At 39.3% G+C, this 24,550-nt stretch overlaps 1 long non-coding RNA gene across 1 annotated transcript in view; it reads right to left on the minus strand.

Annotated features, from left to right (window-relative positions):
* LOC118605189 overlaps nucleotides 1-24,550 on the minus strand; it is a 509,541-nt gene that overhangs the window by 375,454 nt on the left and 109,537 nt on the right. Inside the window, exons 3-6 of the long non-coding RNA XR_004951970.1 lie at nucleotides 7,925-8,064; nucleotides 5,402-5,492; nucleotides 2,345-2,435; nucleotides 1,413-1,461 (exon numbers count right to left, since the gene is read on the minus strand). This is a non-coding gene — a long non-coding RNA (uncharacterized LOC118605189). The remainder of the gene's footprint in view (nucleotides 1-1,412; nucleotides 1,462-2,344; nucleotides 2,436-5,401; nucleotides 5,493-7,924; nucleotides 8,065-24,550) is intronic.

Genomic DNA, 24,550 nt, shown 5'->3' on the forward strand with positions numbered 1-24,550 from the left:
AGAAGCGAGTGGATCCTTCTTATTTTATTCATTTTTCCACAGGTACGTAAAGATTACATCTAGCGGATGGAGGCTTTTCACATAAAATAAGCTCCTGTGGCTGTATTTACTAGCAATGACAAGGTGCATAGGTACAGATGGCCAACTGTGTCTTAATCTTAAGGGAGAGGGCAAAGAAAGTTTTCAACTTTAGTTTTTGGATTTTCTAAATAACCTTTATTCTTGTTGTTATTATTATTCTCAGGGGGTATTTCTGATGAATATTTGACTCTGGGTTGACAGTTACTTTCTTTCAGAACTTTAAGGATGTGCTCTGGTCTCTGCTCAGAAGTCTGATGTTAATCAGATTGACATTGGCACCAGTATGGTTGATTTATAGAATATTTGTTATTATTTTTAAGCACAAACACCATTAACAACTCTCATACTACATTGTTTGTTGTCTAAGATCTTACATATCAAATGAAGGTTTTTGCTAAAATGATAATACTGGGTGTCAACAGACACACATCAGGAGCCCTTCAAAAACAACAAGTTGACTGTATTTGCAAATTAGCACCTGAGCACCCATTCCTGTTAAGAGCTCGATTTGCATTCACGCATTCTCTAAGTGATGTGTTCACACAGAAATGGAGCAGTTCCTGGTATTATGGGAGATGAAAAGCTGATGGGATCTAGTGTCTTTCCCTGAAACTTCCAAATCAGATCCGTGACACCTGACATACCTTAAAATACTCTCATCTCTTGGGACACAATATTAGGGCAAGGTATTTAGTCCTGGAAACTAAAGATCTGAACTGATTATTGACTCGGGAGAAAAGTCATCACAGGGTTTTGTAACTAAAGCAGTAGACCAGCCCTGGCTCGGCACTGACGGGAGGCTCACTACTTCTTCCTACTAACCCATGCCACTGCGGGCCCGCTCTGCTTACCAGTGCTTTCTTCCTAGGTTGGGCCAGAGAGCTGTCCTCCTGGAACTCCAGAAAAGCAAGCTGACTTGCTGTGAAGTAAACTTGGAGCTCCATAAATCAGTACTTTTCACAAGCCAATCCTTTACACCAATATTTATAATACGATTATGTCTACACTGAACTCTTTACATAAAATAATTACTTGTGCTGGCCTTTAACACCACTTCATGCAAAGCAACAGTGGGTCATTAATTTTTTAAAACAAAAAGATCTAGTTGGAAAAAGAGAAGGATCTCCTCTTGGGCACTCTATCTTTCTCTCCTCTTTTGATGTTTAGATATATTTAGATATACGAATACCATTGTGTTACAGTTGCCTACAGTATTCAGTACTGTACAGGAGCAATAGGCTATAGTAGGCACTATTATTATATATAGAAAAGGTACAGTAAAAATATGGTATAAAAAATTTAAAAATTGAACACTTGTATAGGGTACTTACTATAAATGGAGCTTGCAGGACTGGAAGTTGTTCTGGATGATCCTGAATTCTAGGGGAAAAAAAAGATCTATTTGAAGGGTGGAATTTTGTTGATTCTTAGCATTGAGGGGTATTCTAGGAACTAATATTTTGAGGTTCTACAATTGTGTTCTATACCATAGTGACTAGTTATATGTGGCTGTTTTAATTGAAATAATTGAAGTTAAATAAAATTAAAAATTCAGTTCCTTTTTCACTATTACATTGCTCTATAAATGCCATGTTTCAGGTCCTCAGTAGCTGAGGCCAGTGGCTACCATATTAGCTTAACGTAGAACATTTTCATTATTTCAAAAATTCTACTAGACAGAGCAGCTCTAAAGCTTAATTTAAAAAGGGATCTTTCAGGTCTCTCTAGTTCTACCTGCCACTTAATCTAGTATTTCCTGTATAAAATCCTTAACAGAGTCAAAAGTAAAATTTGAAGGAGAGGAAGCTAGATGTTTAAGGTCTTTCTGAGAGCAGTTCATCAGAGTAGGTAAGACCCCCGGTTTGAGGGTTCGAGCTTTATTCAGAACCTAGTTCTTCCTCTGCCTGGGGCTACGTAATATTCTCATGTGACCTCATCTTGAAGCCTTGGTTTTCTCACCGTCCGTGTCCTCTCCACAGCCTCTCCCCACTTCCTTCTTCTCTAATAAGAGATGCCAATATATTGCAGTAGTTAACGGAGATCCCTTCTCTAATAAGAGAAGCCAATATATTGCAGTAGTTAACAGAGATCCCTTGATTTCAGAAATATCTAGGAGATGCATTACAGGATGTTGGGGGAACTCTGCTAGGGAGAAATTCCCTTAACAAATAAAAAGACAACACCTATAAGGAACTGAACTTTGACTCTTCCATCTCCTTCTTGCCTGCCGTGTGGACATAATGGCTGGAGCTACAGCACTTACCTTGCCGCCATGAGGTGTCAGGCATGAGCACGTAAGCCAGTGAGCTAGGTGGAAACACAGAAGAGAACCTGGACAGCCACATGCTTCTTCACTGTTTTATGTGACAAAAATAAACCCCTGTGTTTAAGCTTCCATAAGATTTTTTACAGTTACCTATATTCAAAAGCATTCCAAATTGATGTGTTATCTTCTATCAGTTAGTATGGTTTGGCTGTTTTAATCAAAAACCTCAAATAATGGAAGTTTTAAAGATAAATGTTTACTTCTAGCTCAGGTAAAAGAAATCTGAGATAGACAGCCAAGAGAAGGTACAGCTCCATGGTCATCAGGGCTTCTTTCTGCTTCTCTCTTTCTAGTCCATCATTCTAGCATTTGGCTTCTATCCTCAAACTTGCTTCATGTTCCAGGATGGCTACTGGAGTAGTAGCCATCACAAAGGCATTCCGGGCAGCAGAAAGGAGGAAAAGGGAAGGACAAATGGGCACTTCTTCCACATATGTTAGCTCCATTTAACCAGCCAGTCTTAAAAGTTCTGCACAACTTCTAAGCTCATCATTTATAGCTCATCTGTCCGAAGAGTCACATGGCTTCCTGGTCGCAAAGCAACTTGGGAATGTAATCTTTCAGTTGGGAGTCACTGCTCCCTCCAAGTAAAATAAAAGTTCTGCTATTTATCTTACAACTGTTGTAAGATAAAATGAGCTAATAGAAGTAAAATGTCTGGCATGGTGTATGATACATAGTAAACCCTGAATAAAAGTTGAGCGTAGGTTGGGACCAAAACATCTTACCTTCACTTTTGAGTTATTATATAACCAGTTGGTCTTTGTTGCATTCATAAAGTATCCCCTGCACTTCAGCCATTTGTGTGCCATCTTTATGATGTTCCCATATTCATATACCACTTGTGCTATTATTTATTATGTTGTTTAAAACAACTTGACTTTTAAACCTAAATTTAAGTATACTATTCCCATAAATAGGAAACCAAAATTCTTCTAATAAAAATATTAAAATAAAAATATTCATTTTGGATATTACCTAAAACTATCTCACATGCCACATTTTAGAAAACATTTCTGTATTGCATGCTGTGGAATAAATGAGTTTTGTGATTGATTGCCTCAGGTTTGCTTTGGTCATGAATCAAGCTTGGCTGCTATTTATTTGCTTCATCTAACATTGTAAAATGGAGATTATTCCTTAAATATCTTTAGTAATTAGCAAAAATGGCATTTTATTTATGTTCAACCAACCTTTAATGAGAATTGATGACAAGAAGAATATGGTTATGGGACTTAACAGAAGGCTGACACATTCAGCAGCTTCTTATTTTCTCTTTTTTAAGACCTAGACAGAATCCTAAGATATAATTATTAAACACATTGTCAACTTAAAGTATGTCGTCTATATCTTTTCTTTTTGGTCTCTAATTTATCTGCATTTAACTTTCCCAGCCGAACTTCTTGACAGGACATTTAATGTAGTCCACGATGCCTCGCTATGATCCTCCACACACTTGAGCTCTCGTCAGAGAGGGCCTGGCATTTTCAAGCCCCTGTGTCATTCCATATCTGCTACCGACATCACGATTCCCTCATATGTAAACTTGCAATTTTGCCTCCTGTCCCATTTGACCACTAAGCCTTTCACAGGGATAAAATAAGATCGCACAGGGAAAGTTCTTGGAAAAGTGAGAAGTGCTATACCATGTAAAATGATATCATCTTAGTTAACTGCCTTCATGCTGAAGCGGTTCCCAGCATGGTCCTCCACATCCAGAACCTGGCTCACCACCATTCATGCTCTGTGTGACCTTGGGGAAGTTACTGTGCCTCTCTGTGCCTCAGTTTCCTCCTCTGTAAAATGAGGAAAGCACACCATACCACACAGGGTCTTATGAAGATGCACTGTATATTTAATACACATAAAGTACCTAGAACAGTGCCTGGCACACAATCAGCTCCCAGAACATAATAGTTATCATCACTATTATTATTTGCATGGTGATATGTAAACAGGTCACGAATCCACTCATGTTGTTCTCCCATGAGCCAAGGAAATGGTGTTTGTTTATCCATCTCCCTAACAGACCTGTTCTTTTAAATAAGCCCCCATGCCCTGGGTAGTGGAAAACCAGCAAGTAAACAAACGACAAAACCTAGATAAAGTCTGCTCCAGTAGACCTAGACTGACACAGTAATTTCAAATGCTTTAGATAAAGCTCTCTCGCTTTAAATATAAATATTCTGCCAGATAGACTCTACCCCCTCCCCTGCACTCTCCACCATGTTGACTGGGAATATGACAGCTGGGTTTATATAAACTTGAGGTAGAGGAGCAAGTGCCTCCTTAAAAGTTGTGACCTAGGCATCTCGAGGGCCTCACTCTAGTCCCAGCCTTGGGGCAAGAGTACCCTTGGTCTAAAGCTGGCCTTTGGGTATGAGCCAGCCTGCTGGGACCTCATAGTTATTATGGTTCTGTCCCTTGAGTATTTTCCTACTCCGTGCCTGACACCCCACAGCCGGACCTTTCTTTCCTGATGATGGCCTAGAAAGGTTCTCTAGTCAGCCTGATCTCAGCCCAGCTACACCGCTGAGTCTTAGTCACACTCTCCATCCAAAGCCTGGAAGCAAGCAGTCCACCCACGTTCTCCCTAATGCAGTGCTAATGTCCCCGAGACCACCTGCACCGGGTCCACCCTCAGGACACACAAGAAAGTCAAGAGGACCCTCCATGCCACAAGGCCCCCGTGGACAACTTAGCAAAGCCCGATGCTGGTCTTCTCTCCGCCCAACCACGCTGAGCTGCCAGGTTTCCTGGGACATGGCTGCCCCTCTGTTTGGAGCAGGGCAGACTGGAGGCAACTTCAGCCCAGAGCCCCAAATGTGCTTTGAGTCCAAAGCCCCTGACCTTGCCATCCCCTCAGCTAACCCGACCAGCCTCGCCTGCTCTGGCACGAAGTCCACAGTGGGGAGATCGGGGCCCACGCGCCCAGCCCTGCCTCTCTTATCACTTCTCCCCGCAACGGCCCTGGCCAGAGAAGCAGGATCCTACCTTTTCCATCAAACTCTTCCTCCTCAGCCAGGCCAACAAGCAGAAGAGGTTTCTTTACCACTCAAATCTGCCAAGTGTTCCTCTCGATATGCTAAAAATAATAAAAAATAAATTAATGTCCTATCCTCCTCCCTTTCCCTGCCCTATACTCCTTCCTTCTAAAACCTGGCTTTTAATCTTACTATCTTGCCCCTAAATCGTATAAGAAATGTCAGAAGCTGATTAACTTATTCTCCTATCTTTTTAGTTCTGTTATAATGCTCCTAATTCCCCCACCTCTCACTGAAGTAGATAAATGACTCAGGGCTAACTGGAGAGTCAGTAAAGTATATGGTAACGCCAAAGTAGAAAGTACATGCAACAGTTTTTCAAAATATTACCCCTGTTGCATTTATCACCTTGGGCAAGTTTCATAATTGTTTGAGCCTCGGTTTCATTATCTGGAGAAAAAGAAATTATAATGTTTCTAAAGCATAGGCTAATTGGAACAATTACAATTTTATGTGTATAGAAAGAGATGTACATTAAATAGTCATAGCGGCATTGTTCATAATAATCCAAAATTGAAAACAGTTCAAGTTCCCATCAATTGGTGAATGGGCAAACTAAATGCTGTACATCCATACCATAGAATACTATTTGGCAATAAACATGAATAAACTACTGATGCCAGGTACTACACGAATGAGTCTCCAAAATATTGTGCTATGTAAAAGAAGGCAGGCTCAAAAAAAGACGACATGCTGTATGATTTCACTTCCATGCAGTGTCCAGAAAAAACAATACGTAGAGACAGTGTGTAAAGCGGTCTAGGGCTGAGCGTGGGAGTGAGGCTGACTGCAATCAGGCACCGGAGAGTATCTCGGGGTGACGAAAATGTTCTAAAGCTAGCTTGTGATGATGGTTGCACAGCTTTATAAATTTACTAAAATTACCAAATTGTACATTTGCAATAAGTAAATATTATGAAATGTAATTGTATCTCGATAAAAAAATGTTAAGTGTTTTTCTGCTTATTTATACACACTGAATATATGTGCATTCATGCACACACACGTGCACACACAGACAGTATGTGTCACAGAATAATCACTTAAAAGATATTGATCACATCTATTATCATATTATTAAAATGTTTATTATTATTAAACCTCTCATTTCGCATCATTTACATAGCTATTGCCCTTAAATAATTCGAGAGGCATTTTATGTTTAGGAGATTATCTCCTTAGTTAAAATGCCTAGTATCGAATTCTTGGTATCTTCAGAAATTTTAGGAGCTACACAAGAGTTCCACCAATGTTCTCATTATTTTAATGTACTTTATGACAAAAGGTGAATAGATATTGTTAGAGTGTTATTAGAATTCTCAACTGCTCTTCTGCCTAACGTGAAAGTCAAATTTCTCAGTTACAGTGCTTAAGACTAAAAATAAATAAATAAATAAATAAATAAATAAATAAATAAATAAATAAATAAATGCTGAAGCATTCAGCACACCTGTTTCAGGCAGGTGCTATAGCTTTTTTATACAGTGTTAATATTTTTATCCTTTCATTTACTTTTTATAAAAGATGCTTCTTGATGTTTCAAAGTATCACTACATCACCTACCTAGAATTTCCAGCCATTCGTGCCTATTCACGAGTAGCAAAAAAAAGAGATCTGAGGCACAGATGCCCATTTTCATGCTTCTTCCTGAAGAAAGCCTTTTTGTTTCACATTGGATACGACTGACCCTCTGATCTGTACTCTCCAGGGTGCAAAGCCATGTTAGACTTCCTCTCCATGCAGCAAGTTTCCAAAACTCTTTCCTTTTGTCTCCCCATACTGGTCTTCTCCCTCCTTGCCTTACCCATACTTCTAAATTGTTGGCTGCCCTGTTAAAAAGACCTCTATGACTTTCCAGACACTTTGCCTTTACTGTAGCCAGAAAACCACAAAATGAGGAAGGAAGCAAATCAACTGATTAACTTCCCAGGCTGTTTCCAGAGTCGAGCTGACATTATTAATGGCCATGATCAGAGATGCGATGGAAGAGAAAATGTATCTTTGGTGAAAACTGTCTTGGCTCATACTCCATGGGAAGCAGAGTGGGGAAAGGGTCAGCCTTTGCAGATGGAGAAGGGACCAGTGTAACAGGAAAGACCGTTTGCTGCAAAGCTTTGACCAGAACTAAAAGGGTAATGCAGCAATTTTAAAACTTTTTTATTTAAAAAAAAAAAGTAGAGAAGAGAGCATAGGCTGTCTCTTGCAAAGATCAGATACAATGGATCTATTAGCAGAATATAAAGGAGTATATTTTTTAATTTAAAAAAATTCTTTTAAAGTATCATTCTTATTTTAACCATGGGAGCCTCTAAGAAGACATTCTCTTTTCTGTGCCCCCTGCCCCAAATAAGGCTTTTAAAAGAATATATGAGTGGAAGTAAACACATCTTTCTTAACAAGGCAAATTTTTAAAGATATTAGAAGGAGGGAGGGAGATCCTGGTGAATAAAAACTAGACACATTTATTGAGTACCTCTTGTATGTTAGGCTCTCTGCTAAGAGGAAGTCACCACCACCACCAGCCAGCTGCCATGATCTCACCAGAAGGACTGCAAGAGCCACCCAACAGTTTTCTGTTTCCGTTCTTGCCCTGTGTACAGCAGCCAAACACTCCTGAAACATAAATAAGCCTGCATCATTCCCCTGTTCCCATCTCCGCCCCCAACACTGCCATCACACTCGGAATACAGTCGGTCCACAGTCCCAGCCTTGACCTACTCCGCCCTTGGTGACCCTACCTCTAAAGTCCTGTCCTACCACTCTGGCCCTTCCTCACTCCAGTCCAGCTCCTCTCACCTGACTGCTGTCATTTAAATACACCGAGCACATTTCTACTTTTGGGCTTCTGCCTGGAACTCTCTACCAGATGACCACATGGCTGCTCTCCTCACTTCCTTCAGTCTCTGTTCAAATGGCACCAAAACAGAGAAGCCACCTACAGAAAACAGGGCACATGCGCACACACATGCCTTCCTTCACTCTTTCTCTCCTTATTCTCTTTTCTTTTTCTTCATACCAAGTGTATTATATTCTTATTTTTCAGCCTTATCTTCCCTTGATAACATTAGCTCCAAGCAAGCAGAGATTTTCTGTTTTGTTCACTGCTATACTCTCAGCACCTAGAAACAGTGCCTGGAACATAGTAGGTGGTCAGTCAATACCTGTTGGATACAATAGTTCTTAAATGGATGAGGGAATGTTAGCTGCTAAGGATACAAAAAGATAAGCTACAGATCCCTGCCCTTGATAAGCTCACAGTTGGATTTACATTTATGTTCTTTCTCTAATTGCAGAAGTTAAAATTGGTAACAGATGTCAATTCTCAAAGTATCTGCTTCTCATACTCACATTTGGAAAATGTACAAACATTGGTGCCTGAATCGCTTTTGTAAACTGTCCGGTAAGTCACATCTAGAAGGACTTATAAAGACGATCACTTTAAATTCCATGTTTCCTTAAAAAACAATCTGTCACCATTCACCAGAAGTAGACACATTACTTCTCTCTGTCTGGTGGTGAAGCCAGGTGTCTAGAAGTTACTTAATAACTGATAGGTGACTTTTCTCAAATGTTAGTCCTAAGAACGTGGGAGTGATGTACCTTTAAACGCTTCCAACTGCAAGAACGTCAATAAGATTTATGGTTTATCTAACAGGTAAAATACTTCATTTTATAAGTGATTCCCCAGAGAGCTGGAAAATATTCAATAACCTTTCTTCCACAAAGGCAAATAAAATAATCGTTACTATTAGAAACGCAGTTTGCTCATTAAGTTGGATTAGCATGTCATGAAACTGATGCCAGCAATACTTTTCCTCTCTCACGGTTTGTTTTAATGAAGGTAACATGATGAAGACATTCTCTCTCACTTTAACCAGTTGTGTGATAAAGTGATTTTAAACACTAACCCTCCAGATAAACCTCTCTCTTTGTATTATTTGTTCCTTTGGTTGCTATCCTTTTAATAATTGAACTCACGAGCTAACTTAGCTTTTAGACAAGCCAGGCCTGTTGGTGACATATTACCCAAGATTGTATGGCATTGTCCCTACAGATCCTAATTCAGGACATAGTTCTCAAAGGTCTTCTATGAAAATATATCCAAGGACTTTAAAACAGATCAAGTAAATGTCTAATAGGAAGATCCTTAGGGAAATCTGAAGGTTTAAATTACCAAAAGGATTGAAATCTGAGCCTTTTGTGCATTGACCCTGCATGGGTTGGTATCCCATCTCTGCACATACCAGAGTAAGGGCTGAGCAATCTGCATGGGTTCTCATCTCCCTGGGAGGTGGGCATCCACAGGGAAGCACCTCCCATGCCAAGCTGGGCAAGTGGGGCTTCTCTGAAGGGAGTAAGTCCTCTGGTCCTCCAAGGGACTCCTGCTGTGGGCGCTGATGTGGTTTCAAAGTTTCCTCTGGGCCAATCACAACAAGCATCCCGCCACTAGCCCAGCATCAAAGATTGGTCCAACGAGTTCAGCTCTGTCAAGCCCAATGTTGAAGCCTCAGACAGAGTCAGAAGCCTGAAGGGCAACTTGGTGAGATAGATATCCCCCTTCCACATATGGCCCGTACAGAGGGCTCCTCTGCGCTTTCAGTCCTAATGGCTGTAACTCGGTAGAGGAGTTTCGGTCTTAAATGCCTGGACTCTAAAGCTTCGCTCAAGCTAGACAGAAAAACAGAAACTCTAGCAAGTGCTAAAGGATCTGCATTTTCCTCAGCCTTTGGGTCCTGGCCCAAGGTCACTCTTGCAGCATGACTTTCTGCCCTACACAATTCTGCAGTGTGTTCCCCTGAGCTAAACAGTAGGTAGCAGATCCAAGGACACAACAGGAGTGCTCAAGCATGTCCACCAGTGAGCACTTCAAAAACGGGAGCCGTGAAGGTTTATTAGCCAGAACTTACCAAGATACGGACTATTGACATTGAAATAGAAGAATGAAGAGAGGAAGAAGTGAGATGTCTGTGGGTAAAAGAGAATGAAAATCTTTTGCTGACATCTCAATGAAAGATTTAAGCAGCTTGGGAACCTAAGATCTCTCAGATTCTCTTAGGTATAAAGAATAGAAAATAAACAACATGCAAAGGGACCATCAATATAAAGAAGGATAGAGGTTAAACATTTCTGGGGAGACTCGGTTAGGTGCCTGGGGAGCCTCTTCTTTCAGTAATAGCCTGATGCTCAACTTGGTTTTTATTCTGAATGATTTGTTGGTAATATTTCTGAATATATTAAAAATATAGAGAATATTCGGAGACCAATAGACCTCATAAATAACAGAAAATAACATTAGGGGAAAGATACTTTAGATACTTATTAGTATCTAAAGAGTTTTAAGGGACATAAGGACCCCAGAGGGGTGGCTCCAGCAGATTGTGATTATTATGAGTACCACCCCACCCCCAACAGTTCCCCAATGAAACTACCACAACAGCTTGAAATCAATCCAAGTGAGACTGGTCCCTGGACCTATGGGTTTGTCCTATTATGAAAACGTCAAGATATTAATCATTCGCCCTATCAGCCTAGGACCCTCCGTGTGTGTGAAGGGGCATGCTTGCCATCGTGTACAGGTAAACGCGTGGGTTCTGAACTCAGACAAACCTCAGTTTGGGCTTAGCTCTACCGCTCATGAGTGGAGGGGCCCCAGGTCAGGTCCTCAGGCCCCAAACCTTGGTCTCCTTGCATACTCTAATTATGCCCATCTTACAGATATCTTTTAGAGTCATTGTAAGAGTTCAATGAGAAAATGTGAGGAAAGCATGTAGCACAGTGCTTGAAGTATGCTCAACCCGAGATGCCACTGAAACACAGGGGGCTATAGGAAGTGCTTGATGGAGCTGAGCAATGGACAACAAGTAAGAAACATCATCTCCAAGTAGAACGAGGAATTTGGAATCATTTACAGACAGATTGACTACAAATGTTCTTAGGACCAACTCTAGCACGTTCACTCTGAATGTATGTCTTTATCGTCTTTTGCCTATGGATTGCTGTATGTCTTATTCATCTTTTGCCTATGGATTACCAAAAGTTAGCCAAGGCAAGGGCTCAGCATATCCTTCTCAAATTGAATTGAATGTGTGAACTAGGCAAGACTTCAGACTTATATCTAGCAGTATCCCACTCAAATACCTACATCTGTTGTTTTTCATTTTCAACACTAAATGGAATATTGAAGGGCTGACTTATCCCTTATTTATTTTACATGACTAAAAATGATGTGTGCTAAATATTTTTTCAACTTGCTGCTTTGTAGTCCCCACGTGTCTACAAATATCTGCATCTCATGCTGCAGGGGAAAAGGAAGAAAAGAAGAAGACCCCCATTTTATAGAGGGGCAAAAAATCTAAATGAGCACACAGAGTATCGCAAAAAATCTAGAAGGAGTGATGTGGCCTTTAACAAAGAAAAGCAACAATAATGTACCATTTTAAAACAGAAAAAATATCGCTTTAAAATCTAGCTTTTAAAAAAGGTCAGAGAAGTTTAAGGTTTACTCAAGTGTAAATGTCAATTGGAATAAGTGATACCTGTGAGAAAATGGGGAGACCACTGACCTTTTATCCAAGAGAAGGCTAGAAATGATGTCCAAGAAGGGTGAAGGGAGGGGGAGAAATCATAAGAATTTTGAGCAAGGGAAAGAAGCCAGAATGAGGGGAAAATCTAATTAACTGAAATTGTTAGTTCCATACACACACGGCGCTTTTAGCTGCAAAGCCATACACGAGCTGAGTAAATATTTTAAAAGGTGATATATTAAGTTGCTACCTGATCAACCTGCAGAGGAGGGTTCTACTCAGGTATCCACATGATCCCAGACTACCTCTTCTACCTTCACAACTGGGCTTCATTCTCAGACACATTTTCCACTGGTAGTGCCAGAAACTCCCACAGTCACAAAGAAAAAAATGTGCTCACTGGGTCACTTAAACAAAATCCCAGAATTTGGTCTTCTCTTGATTGGTCTATACTGTTGCCTCTGCCCTATGAGCTCCTCAAATACAAGGACAGGCTCTTATTCTTGTGTTTATCTTTCCAGAATCTATCACATCCCCTCATTCAAAGGAGGCATGTGGTCAACGTTTGTTGAAGGAAGGAATTAATTGTGCTCTCTTGTCCCTGTGAGTCAAAGTGGGATATGGAAGCAATAACCTGGTGATCGGTTAGCCCAGTCTCGTTGTTTCTTCCCACCTCTTAATCTCACACGCAGGAGCTGTAAGTTATAATGCATGGCGAGAAAAAGTCCCCAGGACCTTGGACAATCTTCTCTGAACAAGTCAATTCATGACAAGAAAGCAGTGATTAACGGTGTCTCTGTCAGGTGATGCTTGCTTGATTAATAGGAAATACGGTCCATATTTCATATGAGTTTTCCTAAACTTCAAACACAGAGACTGACAATTCAAATTCAGCTCTGTCGAGCTGTGGCTTCATACTGTGTGTCTTTACTCTCCTCTCATCCCGATTAAGGAATAACAACTCTAAAGGCAAAAATCTATACATTGTCCTTCTCTGTAACCCACATGGTACCTAGCACAAAGCTCTACAAATACCTGTTGAGTGAAGGAATGAAAAAGATTCACTTCAGCTGTTCCAGTGTTGTAGTGCAAATGAACCATGTCAGAGGGACATTCTTCCACTGAATTCTGGAAAGTTTTAGAATACACGTAATTCAAAGGCTTGGTACTGGACTGTTTGCAGGGCAAGTCCGTTTTATCGGAGGTGGGAGAATGCCAGCTCTAAATCCTTGTGCTTAATATACTCACTCCCATTCTTCAGGCAAAGGCCGCCGGCCTTAGAAAATTTTAAATCGAGGTTCTTGCTCCAGTTTTTCCATTTATTAACACTAAAAAAATAGGAATAATAATATCTCGGATGTTTCATTGCAAAAAATGGAAAGAACTGATAAATGCAAAAGCACCTCAGAAATAATAAAGTATGATACAAATGCCTGTATTCTTACTGTAATCATTCCCACTCGGGTCAATGCATTTCAATCCTATGCTGAATAACTGAAATAATAATAATAACAACTAAAGTTTTATCTAATGTTTATGGGATTCTAGATTATAATCTGACTTAATTAAAGCCCCTCACACTACTCTCTATCATTATCCCCATAAGGAAACTCTGAGACTCAGTGTAGTTAAAGGGCAAGGTTAAGGCCATGTAGTCAATTACAGAGTTTGGATTCAAACCTGAGCAGTCTGGTTCCAGTGTCCCTACTATTAAGTGCAGCATTATGCTGTCTCCTAAAAGAAAAGCAGAGATTTGGTTAAATCTAGTTATGAGAAAGCTGGTTAGAGAGCGAGGTCATGAGACATCTGATGGGTTCTATCCTTGACCATTGTTTCTACACTATTCCCAGATGATCCGCTCTACCCTTATTGCTTCAACCATCACCTATATGCTAATACTATCCAAACCGCTGTTATCCTAGCTTCTAGATACATTTATCTATCTACCTAGTCACTCATTCATTCAGCAAACACCCATTGGGCATCTACATGTCAGTCCTGAGCCAGTTGTTAAATGGAGCATAAGCTAAATAAGAGACCTGATCTCATGGAGTTTATGCTAGGTGGAGAAAGGCAATGAATAAATACCTTAATTAATTAATACAATGCTTTCATATAGGATTACATTGCATGAATGCTTCAGGAGTAAGCATCCCAAAAGAGAGACAGTCTGGTGGAAGCTGTATTGCCTTTTCTAACATAGACTCCTCAGTCAACAAAGTCACTCACCTCATTCTACTCATTAAAAGTGAGTCACTAAGACTAACTCATATTCAAGGAGAGGAGAATGAGATTCCATTTTTTGATGGCGGGGTGGGGGGTGGGCATGTCAAAGAACACTAGCCATTTTTCCCAGCCTTCAGAGGGATATGAGCATCTCAGCTCCCTTAGTCAAATCTGGCAGCTTTAAGTAAAGCTGCACGCACGCACACACACACACACACACACACACACGCACGCGCACACACAGGAACTCAACTCCATTCCTTACGGAACTCCTCTGGCACTCCAGGGAGCTGGCTCTGTTCATCCTGCCCGGTATAGCCCTTTCCTTTCCTTTCCCTTTCCCTTCCCTGAGCTTATAACACCCCCGCTGACCCTGCCTTGACGGTTATTTCATGTTTCAACCCATATCGACATAGAACTTTGTCCTTCTGGTCTCCTCATTTGGGTCATAGGTTCCTAGAAGATATTAAATATGTATTATGCAAATCATTTTTAAGTATTTTTCACACTATTTTAAATGGAGCTATTCTCACAGATTGCAGAAGAGAAAAAAGGAGGAAGCAATTTTTCTCTACTTTCTGATAATATCTGTCCCTCTAAGGCCCATTCTAACTTTTGCACTATATAAACTAAAAGATACCCATATACACACATCGTGTGTATACTTTGCAAATTATGTGAAATATCAGACTCTCAGACACCTGGAAAGTCCTTAAAGATCACCTAAGACACAACCATCCTATTTCTTTTTCACAAGTTTTACAAACATTGCTTTTTTAAATTCACATAATAAATCCATGAGGAAAGTACTGCTATTATCCCATTTCTTCCATGAGAAAAATGAGGCTAAGAACATAGTATTCCCAGTTCGTATCAGTCAATAATTGAGAGCCTGAATCTGAGTCTACCTGGCTCCAAATCCAGGACCCCATCAGTGAGGAATCGCAGGTCCAGAGAGAGGCAGGGACTTGACCAAGGTTAGGATCCAAGCTCCCTGATTCCCAATCCAATGTCCTACTCATATAAGTAAAACAAAACAAAACAAAACAAAACAAAACTCTTCCCTCTCTAAATTAAAAATTGGATTCGGTTCATCCCAACCTGGAATTTCAGACCAAATCTTTTGTCCTCTTTTTTTTTCCTTTTGGACCTGAATTCAAATAACTGGAAAAGGGTAAAAAAAAATTCATCGAAAGAGGGAATTCCAATACTACAACGTCTTGCTGCATGAAAAGGTCAAGTGGTGCTCTGCTTCAGTCTGTGATAGGCTACAACTTGAGTGATCCCAGCCACGAAATACCAGGCAATTTTCTGACCTTTTTGGCTGTGGCTGTAAGTGCCTTGATTCTTGGGACATTCTATATCTATATTTGAAACTAACTAAAGAGAAAAGAAAAGAAGTGTTTCTACATACTCTGCTCTCATGATATAAAATATAACCTACAGGTGTGTGTGGTGGACATTGCTTGTTTGTGTTTTTTTTTGTTTGCTGTGTTTTGTTTTTGGCTGCCAAATATCCAAATGCCTGTCCTATACCTGCAGATGTCCCTTCTTAGGAATCTTGGGAGGAGGCAGGGTCCCCCTCCCACTGCAGAAGACACTCTTCTCCCAGCCTCCCTTGTTGCTAGGATGTAAAATCTGGGCTTGGTTAATCAGATGCTTCTACTCTGGACTTTGAGTAAGGACCTAGTGACAAAAAAATAAGCAGAAACAGAGGAGAATCTATTCTGGAAGTGGAAAACTAACGGCAGTAGAAGCTTCCAGTTTTCAAAGACATTAGAGTCAGGTGTATAGCATCCTCTGCTTGTTGCCAGTAGTAGTGCCAGCCATGGCATTCAACGTTCTACAGAGAGGACAGCAGTGTCTTCACAGACTGGTTCTTAGAATAATTTGGGCAGTGGTGGTTGTTGCTGTCTGTTATCTCTTGTTTTTAACCATACTCTGAGCCTGGATTCCAGGCATTCTTTGACCAAATCAATATCACTTTAATAAATTCCTTTCTTGTTTAAATTAGCCAGAGACAATTTCTTTTCCTTAAAACTAAGAACGCTGATACTTTGAAGAATAAAATTAAAATGTAATTTAAAATACTAAGTATAGAATGAGGCAGAATTTCTTTAAAAAAATTACATTCAAATATACTTGATGAAAATTTTTACTGACAGTGACTCATGTATAAAAAAACTGATACGGCTGCCTATTATCACATTTTCACAGTTTGTAAAGCAGGATCAATATCTGGATGGATTCCCCATCCACACGCAGGTCTCCAACTAGATCACCTCTATTTCTGTCAAGGATACCATCAATTTCCTCATCTCTCAAGTTTGAAACTCCACACATATCTTCCCCTCTTTCTTCTCTTTTACATTTATTAATGAAATACTTTCTATTTTCCCTAATAATGACCTCTCAGGTCTCTTCCTGCTATCATACTCCCAGTGGCCAAACTTAATGCAGGAAATTATTACCTCCTACGTGGGCTAATGCTATAATTTTTTAACTGGTCTACTTGTCTCCAATGTGCACTGTGCCATATTAATTTTCCCAAGACACTGTGCATCATCACTCTATAAATCAAAATCCTCGATGGTTGACCATTGCCTGCAGGATAAAATACAAACTGTTTAGCATGACATAGGACACTCATCATAATCTGATGCCTTCTTACCCTTCCAATTTGACCACCACATGTTTCTATATATTTACTGTAATAATATTTGATGGAGGAAAATATTTTTAAACATAACATACTAATTTAACAAAATCAGTAGATGTAATACATGCTTGAATAAAGACCGCAGCAATTAAAATTTACCAAAAAAAAAAAGTTGCAGGAAGATTTTTATGGCTAAATGTTATCATAACCAACACCAAAAATAACTGCCATGTTCGAAATGATTATTATGTGCCAATGTTCTAAATGTCCAATTAGTATTGTCTATATAAATATTATAGCAACTTTGTAAAGTAGGTGTTACAGTTGCATTTACATATGTGAAAACCGAAATGCAGAAGGGCTGAGAAATCTATTCGAAAATCATTTAGTCAATAAATGCAGAGTGAAAATTCAAATGCCAAGAAGTCAATTCTTAAATAAGAAGCATATTTTCTTAAAGGCGTGTTGTCACAGTAGTAGAGTGACTATGTAAATTTATACATTTTTATGTGATCTATGATTTAAATCAATTGTAAAAGGAAACGTATTGCTAGCATCAATAGACTATTCCTTTCCTCACACCATTCCCTTAACCCTAGCCCCACTTTAAGGCTCCATAAATACTTTCTTGTCACCCCTTTCCACATTCCGGTTTTTACACTTCTAACAGGTAATTGCTTCAACCTTCCTTGTAACATAGATAGTAGTTTATCTGCTTTTCTCTTCCTCAAAAGAAAGTTCACTGAATCATGAGGCTGCAGTGAAATAACAAATCTAAAATGCTTCGAGAAAATAAATTAAATTAAAAAATGAATAAAATAAAATGACTTGAACACAGTAGAAATACAGTGATTACTTATTTCAATCTAGACTTCTAGGGTAAACGTTAGTAAACATTGGTGATGGATGCAATAGACAAAGATGCTTCAGAGAAAGTTGGGAGTCAGCACCTTGGACAGCTCAGAAGGCTTTCCGAGGTTCCCGCTGCAGTTCTGACACAAACCAAAGTATTTTCCAGCCTCATCTGTCTATAAGGATAACCTAAGATCTCTCTGCCTTACAATGATGGGATCTGCCAGTCTTCCAGTAAAAGGACATCTTTGTCTATTAGGGAACTTTAATGTAAGTCATGGTCTAACCAGCTCTCTCACTGCAGAATAACAGTGAAGTTAATATAGTTATTATCCAATGTTACCCCAATAAATTTAATAAAAACAAATAACTGTTTTAAAAAGAAAATAGGATCTCAGCTCTTGATGTTGAATCCTGGCTATCCCACTCGCTAGCTGTGCAACCTTAGACAAATTGCGTGGTATCTTAGTGCCTAATTTACCTTCTCTGTTAGATGGGAATAATTACAGTAACTACTTCACAGAATTGTAGTGAAGACAAAAAGATATCATCTACATGTAGCCTAAGGCCACAGAACTGGTTCTCTCTCAGCTCTGCCACAGACTCACGTGACCTCAAGAGAGGCCTTTTACTAATCCTCAACTGTGAAATGAGAGAATTGGACCAGAGCAGATATTTCTAACATGGAATCCACAAAACCTGAAATCTTCGATATTGTGTTTCAACTAAGTTTTTCCTATTTAATGTCTGTTTCTTTGGGCAGGGTCAAGAGTCAGACTTGGAGGAGTCTGGGGATCCTGGATACCATAACCCAGCCCTTTCAGTTCAGGCCCCCCAACTTTAGTGCCCTAAATTTTGGATAATTAAAAAAAGAAAGAAAGAAAGAAAAAGCATGAGGTTGTCAATATCCCTCTGGCCCAGGTTTTCTGAGCTTTCTTCAAACCTAACTATAATCCCAACACCAACTATTGAAGGAGGGCCCCTCAGAAAAGGGGAGGCGGCATGTGGCACCAGTATTTCCAGGCTATTTCCCTGTTTTCTGCAACCTGTCAAGATCTTCCTTGGTCCCTCTAGCCATTCATTTCAATAACCCCAGATTCTTGTTTCAAGTGACCGGATGGCCTGCAGATGTCAGTTTTCCCTGCGCCTTTCTTACTGAGAGTTCCTGAAACAAAGCCATGCAGCTCTGAGTTCCTGTGTACAGACCTGCTTATGAGTCTTCCCTTTAATCCCCAGCATCTTTGCCCAAGTGCTTTTAGAAGTGTGATGAACCTAAACGGTCTCCCAGCTTCTAACATAAGATCATGGCTTTAAATCTCAAAATCACAGTATACCTGGTTATTAATAGTAGGGGATTTCAGCTCCACACAATGCTCTGGTAGACTGCCAGCAATCCAAGTTCAAAATCTTCCAGGGTGTGAAATTAAAAGGAAAAAATTCTAAGAGCTTTAGAGTTTCTGTTTATTTGAACTAGAGGTTTTTAAACTCCTTCTCTACACTTTCCATGAGCTGTAAGATGGCTGATCAATGTTTTTAGTACTCCCAGGGCAAATGACTATGTCTTACTCATCTTTGTTTCTTTAGTGACTCGTATATAATATGTGCTTGTAGGAGAAGATTGGATTATTTTTCAATAATATTCACTTTCTCTTGTTCACTCCCATTGGAGGAGCATGTGTCATTGATGTTGGGTTTGTCCATATGTTTTGCTTTGGCCAATAGGATGCTAACAAATATAATACAGCCACAGCTGAAATGTGTTCATGCACTTGGACCTGCTCTCTTGGACCTCTGCCATAACTATGAGAAGAAAATTTCCAGACTAGCTCACTGGTCCCAGAGGAGTATAAGAAATATGGTGAGCGGAACTCAATGGCTCCTGCTGAGCCCAGCCTATATCACATTTGAAAAATTAGTGGACATGACCCATAAGTTCTTATTACTTAATACCAGATTAAGTAAAGAAACATATTTTCCAATTTTGTTATTAACTCTTCCCTTCATTGGCCTTGTCTCCATCCCACAAATAAGAAAATTGTCCCTTTTGAGAACGGCAGAATTGTCCCAAAGTCATGCTGTGCTGGGGGAAAAATCTAATCTCTCGTGTAATAAAACTCTTCAGAATTTATAAGAATCAAGAATTCCCAATAAGCATAAAATTGAACCTGTTTTTACTACTGTGGTTAAAACTGGACTGAAAATTAAAAATTCATTGCCTAGTGCAGTTTACAGAAGCTATGTTTCAGCTCCTTGGAAAAGGTTCCCAATCCACTCAATTTAGCAAATATAAAAACACAAAAATTACCAACCAAGGTCAGATCCCCAGTAGCCCTCCACACAGAGTTCTCTGACACTTGAAAAAACCAAGTCATCCTTGATAAAAAGTTAGGTTGCAAGCAAAAGACCCCTGGTTGCCTTAATAAATCATCCTGAACCTGTCATTTAGGTAAGCTTCTGATAGAAATATCTGGTAACAGACTTTTCCTTTGCCACAAACAACTATTAAAAAGAAAAAGAAAAATTGAGGATGCCACTGTTTTTAAGTATTGGACAATAGTGCAAGAACTGCAACTCCTAAGAGACAGGAAACTCAGGACCTGTGCTGTAAAATCACCCCAGTGATATGCCTGGGGACAATTTCCCAAATAAGATACAATGAGCTGAAGTCCAAGCAGAGTGTGGTGGTCCTGCTGAACTGAAGTGGCAAAGATCAAGGTTTGGGGCAGCTGAAACGGCTGGAAACTGTGGGTCAGGGCACTGAGAGGAGAGACTATAACAGACGGGCATCCCAGATGTTTATGTTGAGGCTCCCCAAAAGTCCTAATCCAAGGGCTAAATTCATATGGGTACAACTGTGCTTACCTGAGACTGGCTGCATGAGCTTAAGAATGGAAAAGCAATTCTGGAGATGTGAGCCGCACTAGAGCACACTGGCAGTCCAGCCTAACTCAGTAGAAAGACGTGTTAACACCTCATTAACTCCCTAGGCAACTGGCCAACATACCAGAAAGTTTTCCTATGAGTAAGGCCCCTGTCTACTCTAGGCCCACCCGAAAAAAGCCTTAAACCAAGTCCTGACCAGATCCATGGAGGAATCAGCTCAGTACCAGAGTCCCACCAAATTAGAGGGGCTTGTGAACTACATTAGGCTTTTCATGGATATGGCATAACAAATATAGGACCAAGTACACACAATTATTAGGTGATGATCCAATAATTGACTCTCTGTTAACCAAAGGTAAAGCATCTTTAGAGAAAGATTACAGAATCAGAGATTACAAAATATCCTCAATCAGCAGTACACAATAAAATATTACAAGATGTTTTTTTTAAAAAAAAAGAAAAAGAAAAAGGTAACCATAGTGAGGAAAAATCAGTCAAGAGAAACCAACATCTAGGTATTTACCCAATAGAAATGAAAACTTAAATTCACACAAAAACCTATACACAAATGTTTAAAGTGGCTGAACTCACTATCACCAAAAACTTAAGACAACTCAAATGTCCTTCAGTGGGTGAATGGATAAACAAATGTTTGCACATTCATCCAACAGACTACCACTCAGCAGTAAAAAGAAATGAGGTATTGGATACTTACAACAACAGGATGACTCTCAGAGGCGTTATACTGAGAAAAAGAAACAAGTCTCAAAAGTTGCATACTACATAGTTCCATTTATATTACATTTGAGAAAAGGCAAAATTATAGCTACAGAGAACAGAGTAGTAGTTGTCAAACTGAGGATGGGGAAGGATTTGACTACAAAGAGGCAGCACAAGGGAATTTTCTGGGTGATGGACCTATTCTACAACCCAATTGTGGGGGTGGTTACGAGAATCTGTATATGTTAAAACCCACTGAACTACACACCAAGAAAGTTAATTTTATTATGTGTTAACTTTCATAATAATGCTTAAAGTGTGCAAGAAAAAGGGACATAAAAGAAATATTATAAACATCTTTAATAAATTCAATAACAGAAAACTATTATACGTCTGAACCAATCAAAAAACAGGCAAAGATATAAACAGACAATTTACAGAAACACAAATTTTTTTTAAAGTATATGCCATTTCACCCAGCAATTCCACTTGCAGAAATTTATCCTACAGCTCTATTTACATGTATATCGAATGACCTAAGAGCCATATTATTTATCAAAGCCTTGTTTTTATTAGCAATATATAATATATATATATTATATTTTATATACATATACTTATAGAGCCAGATGAATGATAGAGTAATTGGGGGGATTGTTTCATAAACTGTATAAATGTCTAACAAATGTACTGTATATGTGAAACTAATAATAAAATAAAATGTTAAAAAAATTAAAGAGAAAGCTCTCAAGGTCTGAAATGAAATATTCTTAAATGAATACTGTAAAAAAAAATGAAAGGTAAAAACACTGAGGTAAATTACTGTGTAAAAAAAATAGAAAAAGGATCTATAAATGGCATAAAATGCCTTTAGAAAGATACACAAAAAACTGGTTAAATTTGTGTCTCTGGAGAAGGGACCTGAATGGCTAGAGAATTGAGGGACAAGAAGAAAATATTCCACTGTACATTACTTCATTCCTTTTAAATTTTGATCCACATGACTGAACGACCAATTTCCAAATAAATGAAACTTTTAATACATAGGAACCTTTTGGGAAACTGTCTTTTGGTCTAGATTATCTGGAATCAGTCCTTTGTGGCTGAACGTGTTCATTATGGTAGCATGATCTGCCACCACAGGACAGTGACAAAGATCAGCCAAATCCTAGCAGCCATACCTTTCCTTGTAAGGTTAGCTAAACCGCTGTGACTCAAAGCCAAGTAAGAACATAACGAAGTACAAAATAAATTACTGATGTCAAGGACACACATGCATCACCACACACATTCAAGCATACACACACACACAGTTTTGGATATGAGGAAACTTAGAGAAGTCAACTTGCTTAAGACAATCTCATTGGTGGTACATCTAAGATCTCCAGATTCAAACATAAACAACCTGACTCCAAAGCTCACACTCTATTACCAAACACCACCTATAACTGCAGAATCTCGACACAGAAGAAAGTCGTAAGGTCCTCTAGTTGAATCTCCCAGATCCTACAAGACCCACTCCACAACATGCTTGACAAGAAGCTACCCAGCCTCTGTGGAGTGACAGGGAGCTCACAATCTCCTGAGACATCACAAGACATCTCTAATTCTTGACAAAGCCCTTCTTACCACAAAGTTCAAACCTTCTGCTTCCCTGACATTCCCTTTCCTCTCTTCCAGAGAGATACCCAGTGGGTGTCTAATCCATCCATCACAAGACAGCCCTTCCAGTCTGGGGAGTCAGCTCTCCTGCCTTCGCTCATATTTATCCTCTCCTAGGTGGGCCTTTAATTCTTCCTCTGGAAAGGCTCCAAGACTCCTCAACATCCAAAGGACCTTCACTTCAATACCGCTTTGGGTTTTTTTCTTAAAGATATAAATCTACTTTATGAGTCATAACCTATATACAAAGAAAGCACAGGCTTTCAGTATTACAATTTAATGGATTTTGACCAAATGTGCACACCTGTGAAACCCATACCCACACGAAAATATAGACTATCTCCAACACCTCAAAGAGTTCTCTGGTGCCCTCTCCTCCTTCCTCCCCTACCCTAGGGAACTACTGATCTGATTCCTATCACCACAGCTTAGTTTTACCTATAATCGCAGTAAGTACTCTTTTTGCATCTGGCTTCTTTAATTCAGCATCATGTTTTTGGAATTCATCATGTCGTAAGTTGCAGCAATGTGTTCCATTTTTCTTGCTGGTTAGTATCCCATAGTAGAAACATATCATAATTTATTGATCCATTCTGCTATTGATAGACATTTGATTATTTACAGTTTGGGGCTGTTTCGAATAAAGTTGCTATAAACATTCTTATACAAGTTTGGATGTGTGTTTTCACTTTTCTAAGTAAATACCCAGGAGTGAAATAAGTAGGTTCATGGAGTAGATGTATATTTAATTTTCAGGGAAATACAAGGAAAAACCACAGAGAGATACCACTTTATATCCAGTAAAACAGGCATACTTAAAAAGACTGATGACGCTGACTGTTGGCAAAGATGTGAAACAATAGGAAGACTCTACAACCTGCACGTACAACTCACGGTGTTGGCTGAATAGCTCCAGATACAGTTACCTCCCCTGTTCTGGGCCCTCAGCCTCCCTTCATTAATCCAGCTGGCTCCCACTCAGCTGGCCACCAGCTGGCATGCCAAAGACCTTTCACATTTACTATTGTTAACCTTATTCCCTTGAACCTATTGCGTGCCAATGATTTTTCTAACCCAGATGTTGGGCATAATTTTCCAACTTTAATGAACTTTATAACAAATTACACTTGTCCACATCATAAAGGGAAAATCACTGTTTACCATCAACGCGATCAAAAAAAGCACATAAGAGAAACTGAAATTAAAATGTTTGTAAAATATCTATAAAATAATGTGTTTAAAACAAAACAGAACCAAAAACTACAAAATAAGAAAAAGAAGAATGCAAGTGATTGGGAATAAATAATACATTAATTATATTTTAGTCTAGAAAACGTTTCTTAAACATGATCTTATTTCATATCACAGCCATTCCTGTCAGGTAGGTGTTTATGCTGCTCCCCTTTTGTGAACGAGGAGGCAAATTCAAAGAAGTTAACTGCTGAAGATCACACGACTAATCGGATATCAAATCATGACCGAAAACCAAGTTCATGTGAGTTTTCTGCACCATTGGTACATCTCACCCTGATTACTCTCAACATCTCATGAGTAACCCAAATCCATTCAACCA

The sequence above is a fragment of the Rousettus aegyptiacus genome, unplaced genomic scaffold, assembly GCF_014176215.1.
Source record: "Rousettus aegyptiacus isolate mRouAeg1 unplaced genomic scaffold, mRouAeg1.p scaffold_m13_p_7, whole genome shotgun sequence".
NCBI lineage: Eukaryota > Metazoa > Chordata > Mammalia > Chiroptera > Pteropodidae > Rousettus > Rousettus aegyptiacus.